The sequence below is a fragment of the Hipposideros armiger genome, unplaced genomic scaffold (genome assembly GCF_001890085.2).
Source record: "Hipposideros armiger isolate ML-2016 unplaced genomic scaffold, ASM189008v1 scaffold_87, whole genome shotgun sequence".
Lineage (NCBI taxonomy): Eukaryota > Metazoa > Chordata > Mammalia > Chiroptera > Hipposideridae > Hipposideros > Hipposideros armiger.
Window position 1 is genome coordinate 3588471 of NW_017731437.1, and position 6318 is coordinate 3594788.

General features: G+C 58.8%; 1 protein-coding gene across 2 annotated transcripts in view; it reads right to left on the reverse strand.

Moving 5' to 3' along the window:
• Positions 1–6318, reverse strand: part of RBFOX3 (RNA binding fox-1 homolog 3) — a 315974-nt gene that overhangs the window by 175111 nt on the left and 134545 nt on the right. For both annotated transcript variants that reach the window (XM_019644312.1, XM_019644310.1), the window contains exon 2: positions 5754–5858. The gene's annotated coding sequence lies outside the window, so the exon portion shown is untranslated. The remainder of the gene's footprint in view (positions 1–5753; positions 5859–6318) is intronic.

Consider the following 6318-nt stretch of genomic DNA (forward strand, 5'->3'; position numbering starts at 1 on the left):
AAACTAGTCTAGGATCGTTTCTTCTGCTGCCCACTGAGCTTTTCTTTAGAAACAGCCAGCCTGAGCAGACCGGAAGTAGGAGCTGTCCCACCGGGAGCGGGACGGAAACACGCTCCCAGCTTTCTAGGTTCCAGACCACTGGGGTTTCCGAGAACTCGGGCTGCCCTCACATTCCCCTCCCTGGAAACCGAGTGCCCGGCACAGCACCCTGGGCACCCAGGCCCTGGTCTCTGAGCAAAGCCTCCCCACACTGAGCAGGGTGCCAGGAAGCTCTGGGCCCTGATGTGGCTTCTCCGTCTCCCTGGCGAGCAAACATCTTCGAGCAGACAGGGAGCCCAGAGCGGACCTGTAAACAGCCCACCTCCCCCAGCACCCGACAGAGGGCGGGCGGGGAGCAGAGCGGGCCCCGGACTGGAGTGGAGTGGGTGGTCTGTAGGGTGGCTGTTCTGTTAGCGACGTGGGCTCCTAGATCCTTTCCTGCAGGTCTGCGAGGTGCTGAGACCTGGCCCTCCAGCGCCAGAAACTCGTCAAGATGATTTCCCCTGAAAGCTGCCGTCTGCCTTCTACTGGGCTACACTGTCACACTTGCCCTGTCCTCTGTGGCTGCTGCACAGCAGGCAGGTGTGTGCCCAGCTCAAGCGTGCCACAGCCGGACATATGTGTGCCTGGCTAGAGTGCATCATGGCGGGCAGATGTGTGCCCGGCTCTGGCTTTGCTCTTACACAGTTACACCGTCAGTGGTACAAGCTAATAAAAGCTGCATGATCAAATTCCGGGTCATTACTCAAGGAAAGGGACCCCTCTGTGGTCGACGACGACAGTTTCAAACCAATTAAAATAAGCCTGGCATTTTTGCGGGCTGCCGCCGTGCCCGCCACCCCGAAGGTCTCTGAGGGCCCATGCTCTCAAGGAGCAAGATGCACGAAATGTTAATGGGGACGCTTAAATGCCACACCAAGGGGATTCTGGTAAATAAGGCCACGCGGAAGAGCTGGGGGAGAAGTCTCCTGAGCCAACCCTGGAGGAAACTTCAATAAAAACGAGATTGGATTGAAAACAATTCACTCTGCAAAGGATGGGTCTGCCGGCAGAGCGGGGAGGGCCTTCAGGGGAGGAAGCGATGTCATTTCCTATGAGTCCCTTTTGTTAATACGTGCCCCGGCTGCTGGCACCAGGATCTGCCAGGCCCGCCAGCACCTACTGAGCAGGCTGAGAGGACCAGGGTGAATATGCCAAGAAAAATCGGAGAGGCCTGGGGGTCACTGAAGTGGGGGGGGGTTAGCCTGCAGTAGAGAGTTGGGAGGCTACTGTGGAACCATGAGGGTTGGGGGCTGAGAAGGAGGATGGTGCTGCGTGGCGGGTTCACAGCTCTCTGGCAGCCGCTGAGTTCTACTGGGTCCTATTTCAGGGAGATCAACTGTCATCCATGAGACAAATGGATAAGGCTCCGAGAACACCGCTCAGCGCCCAGGTCAGGAGCCTGGCGAGCAGGCTCTAGCCGTGCCGGGCGGCCCACTGTAGACTCGGGAGGCAACCTAGTCGGGGCGACCACGGGGCCGAGGCTGGGGCTGCTTCTCTGTTCCCAGCCAGGACGCTCTGCGACGCATAGATCTGCCGACGCAATCGAAGGACCTCCAAACGCGAAAAGAGAGAAAAGATGTCACGGGCCAAACAGAAGCTCAGGGACTCTGAGCTTGGCGGGCAGCCTGGGGCCGGTCCTCATGCACCCCCCACCCCCAAGGCTGCCATCCGCCGGGCCCTGCACACGGCTCCCAGCAACCGCACCTCACGACAGCCAATAAAATTACCAGATGCCCAGTTACATCCCAAACTTCAGATAAACAACAAATAGTGTTTTACATTTTTTTTAGTATTATACCACTCAACAATTGGGATGTACTTATACTAACAATTATTCATTGTTTATNTATTATCTATCTATCTATACATCCGTCCATCCATCCATCTCATGATGGACAGTTATGTATATATAGGTAGATAGGTAGAGCCTATTGGTTCTGAGAACGCTCACTGACCCAGGGTCTCTCCAGCTTGCACTCCATAAACACAACCATCAACGCCATCGCCCCCCACCCCACGCCCCAGAGGAGGAGCTGTGCCCCTGCAGCGCCATAGAAGAGGTGGGGGGAGGCGGCAGTGAGGGGCGGGCATTCTGCTTGGGGACAGGGACTGCAGTCAGGAGCCAGGCACACAGGGCCCGAGTCTCATGTAAACTGATGCTTTAGCTCGGGCTAAAGCCGTTCCTCGCTGTCAGAGCAGGACAGTCGACCCCACCCGTCCCTGTCTGTGCCCCACCCCTCCCCCTTCCTGACTATCGCTTCCCAATTCTGATGATGTATCAATAACTGCAAAGCAAAATGCCACAGTTAACAGCGTTGCTGTACCGTAACTAATCGTTTTCGGAATCGATTCGCCGGGTTGTGTGTGTGTAGCGAGGTGGGGCCGCGTCCCTGAAGCCCCTGCATCCCTGCATCCCCGGGAATTAGGCACACCAGGAAAAGCCCCAGTAGACAACAAAGAATGCGGGGAGGGGAAGGGGGGAGCCAAGGAAAAGTGCTGAGTTTCAAAAGAGGGGGGACGGGAGGTCCTCAGACACAGAGCACAAGGGCAAGGAAGCACGTCCTCGGTGAGGGCCTGGTGAAGACGCGATGGGCCCACGCCGAAGCGTCCGGGGTGACCACAGGGGCAGGTGCGGACGGCGGGTGGCTCTCAGGTGACAGGACCCTTCCTGGGATGGAGACATGCCCCCTCGCCCCACGCAGCACACTCGGCTCAGGCCAGGAACCCTCCTGCCCCTCCGAGCACAGAAAGCCATCAGGGGTCTCTGGGGCTCATGGACTTGAGATCTTAGCAGCTTAATACACCGTGCTGTGTGGCATCGAGTCTTCCTGGGCTGGAGCACACGCAAGGATGGAGGTAGGATACAATAAAGGCTCTCGGAACCTTCTTCCGTGCTGTGACTCATTAACCCTCCCAGGGATCCGAGCGGGACACTGAGGCACAGAACACCTGGAGAGCCTGCCCCAAGCTCAGGGACTCCGGCTCCAGAGCCTGTGACTACCAGCCTGTCCTCTCTTGCTAGAGCCAGCCAGCCTGACTCAGTTTCCCCACCTGCAAGGTGAGCTCTTCAGTAGCCAGCCCCTCTCGCACAGCCCTGGAAACCCTTAGCAGCTGTACTGGGGCGGGATCCTCAGTGCGGACACAGCAAGCGGTGACGGGGGAAGGTGCACCCCATGCCCCGGGCTTACAGGACAGGGACGGGGCCCTGCACACTCCCCAAGCACGAGTCCCAGGACAGAGGAATAGNCGAATGTAAACGCCAGCCCAGTGACGGGCCCTTCAGGAGAGCTGAGGCGTCCCCGGCCCACTCCTCATGCTGGAAGTACAGCAGCAGGGCAGCCAGCAGGCTGGCTCGTGCTGTCCTTTGTGTGGCCCTGCCCGTCCCAGAGCCCAGGGATCGTGGCAAGGCGGCCTCACCGAGCGCGGCTATGCTGCCCGTCACTGGGGCGAAGGGACAGTGGGTGACCAGTTTGGTCCTCTCGTTCATTATTGTTTTTCTGTTCCATCCACCTCCAATAACCCACAACAGAAACGGCTAAAAAACCCTAAAAATGTCCACAAAACAACTAGAGACACAGAGGCATGCCACTGTCACCATGGGCCTTGCTTTCCAGGTACAGAAAGTTGTGCTTTCCCGGCATCTTCGTGTTCTGACAAAAGGCACTGCACGTATGCTTGTCTGCCCACAACTGAAACAGCTGGTGGCCATCCCTCCAGCACAGCCCTGAACCAAGTGGAGGGTGGAGGCACCTGGAAAGGGCGCCCACCACCAGCTACTTCCGCCTCTTTCCCGACTTCCTCCCACTCAGCTGAGCGGCCGGGGACACTGCTGAGCCAAACACGCTCCTGAAAGGGCAGGGAGCCTCCCCTGGGCCCTTGTCAGGCTTTGATTCCACGAGGAATCAAACCGAAAAGGGCCTTTCTACTGGCTCAGCCCGAATTCCTCCCCTCTCCCTCGGGCAGCAGCCGCCCTCCAAGGAGGACAGGTGAGCAGCCGGGAGTGCGCCCAGCTGACCATCGGGGAGGCCAGCTGGGGTTCAGCATCAGGCCCGGGCAGCAGGGGCTGGGCCAGGGGCAGTCTCACAGGGAGACGCAGCAAAGCCACTGCCACCGGGCGAAGCCCACAAGGAATGGCGCTGCAGGGCCCAGAGCTCTGCGGGAATGTCCTCGCACCAGGCCTGCGGGCCGCGGGCCGCGGTCACTCACCCAGCTGTGAGCCTCAGCGCTGCCACTTAGAGCTGGTGGCAGTGACCTCCCTGCACCCGGTTCGCCACTGCAAGGAGGACACATCTAGGAGTGTCCCCACTCAGCACCATGGTGAGAATCAACAAGACAGGAAGTAGGGGGCGCTTGGCCGTGTTAGCGGGTCACCCGCCAGCCCACAGCCAGTTTGCCCTTTTGTGCAGAACGCCAGCCGCGGCCACGCGCAGTTGACACTCGTGAAATTCGCCTGTGAGCAGACGCTGGGCACGCCTGTCCTCAGAGAGCCCCCGGTCCCTTCCTGCCCCGTCCCTGGGACCACTCCCTTTGTGCAGCATTTCTAACTCAGGATGAACCCGTCTTGCCGCAGACGCCAGGGGTGGGGAAGGACCCTGCCAGTGACCATCCGGAAGACCACTTTCCCCTTCTCTTCCACGCTGCTGAGGAGGCGCAGCAGGTCAGGAGCAAATCCCATGAAGAAAGGGGGCAGGTGGGCAAGGGCAGGCAGCAAAGCCAGGGACCCCCACCGTCCCCGTGCCGAGCACCACACCTGAGCCCCACCTGGGCGACAGCCCTCCCCACCAGCGCCTCCTCCGTCCTCCGTGGAAACCTGAGCGCTATCTGCTCGTGGTCCTCAAACCCGACAGCGGGGTGCTGGACCTCGGGGAGGAGAGGAGGCTGGGATGGAGAGAGCCCACGCCCCTCTGGGCCCGCCGGCCACACTCTCGGATGGCCTGGGACAGAGTTTGGCCCCAGGCCCTCTTGAGGGCCTTTTCTTTGATATGTATTAACCCACTTTCGGTCTTGGCATTGGGAGCAGGGAGGAAACCTCAGCCAAGGCTATGAATAGGCCAGGCCATCCCTGGGGAGGCGTGTGAGCTCATACCTACAGCACAGGTGCCAAGCATAATACAGTTTCCCGAGTCTGTCTAAATATAGGCTGTGCCACGTCGGGCACGGAGGGTGGGCCTCAGGGAGCTGAGCAGGGTCTGCCCCTGACACTTGGGCAAATCCTCTGCCAGAGCCGGGCCTGCTGGGGAAGGACCTGGCTGCCACCCGGTGTTGCCAACCTAGGTCAGACCTGGGGGGGTCGCCAAGGAAGCGGAGCGGGGATTTGCAAAGTGACAAGCAGTATAAATGACTCCTGTAAACAGAGAGTTTAATAAAAAGGCAGTGAGGGAGTTTATGGGCAACCCAAGGATAATTAAAATTATTTATCTACTTACCTCCCTTGCTGGCTGATCAGTCTATTAATTATCTATTATGCACTCGCTGATTTGCATTTTAGTGAAGGGTGGGGGAAGAGCAGGAGAAAAGCACCGACGGGTCCGGGAACCGGGTGGTGGGGGCAGGTGCGGACCCTCCGCTTACCCACCCCGCTGCCCACTCACCCCTTCAGGCCCCGTTCCCGCTCTGACCTCTGAGAAGCAAAGGATCCAAGGATCTGAAAGTTCAGTGTGAAGGGTACGCACCTGTTTGCAGAGTGTGAGCTCCTAGGACAGGTTCCCAGCGGAGGGGCCAGCAGACGAGTTCAAGAGAAACGCTGGTAACCGACCTCTGGCAGATCTGACTTAACGCTGCATTAAAAAGAGAAAACACAAGAAGGAAACCATTTCAACCTCTGATTATCTGGTGTGCATCAGACACACGCTCTCCCGTGCTCATGATTAAAAATATCACAGGACATACTGTCATGGGGACGGCATCTTTGAACACTGCACACAGAAAGCGTTAGGCTGGGAGAAGCTGCACTAGTGGGGGAAGACGCCCCCACTCTGCCACACCCCTGCACTGAGACTCACAATGTGGGAAATGCACCTGGGACACGGGGACGGTGCCAACAGGCCATGGGGCCCAACTGGCAGTGACCAGCATGTCACCGGTTCCCAGCAGGCCTCCCCTTCTCTCAAGACAATGGAGCCTTGTTGGGGGTAATTACAGCTCCGCATCACACCCACGACCAGTCCGGGTTCCCCAGCACCGGCCACATTCCCAGCATGTGAACTGACCAGGACCTGCGGTGGGCGCAGACCTTAA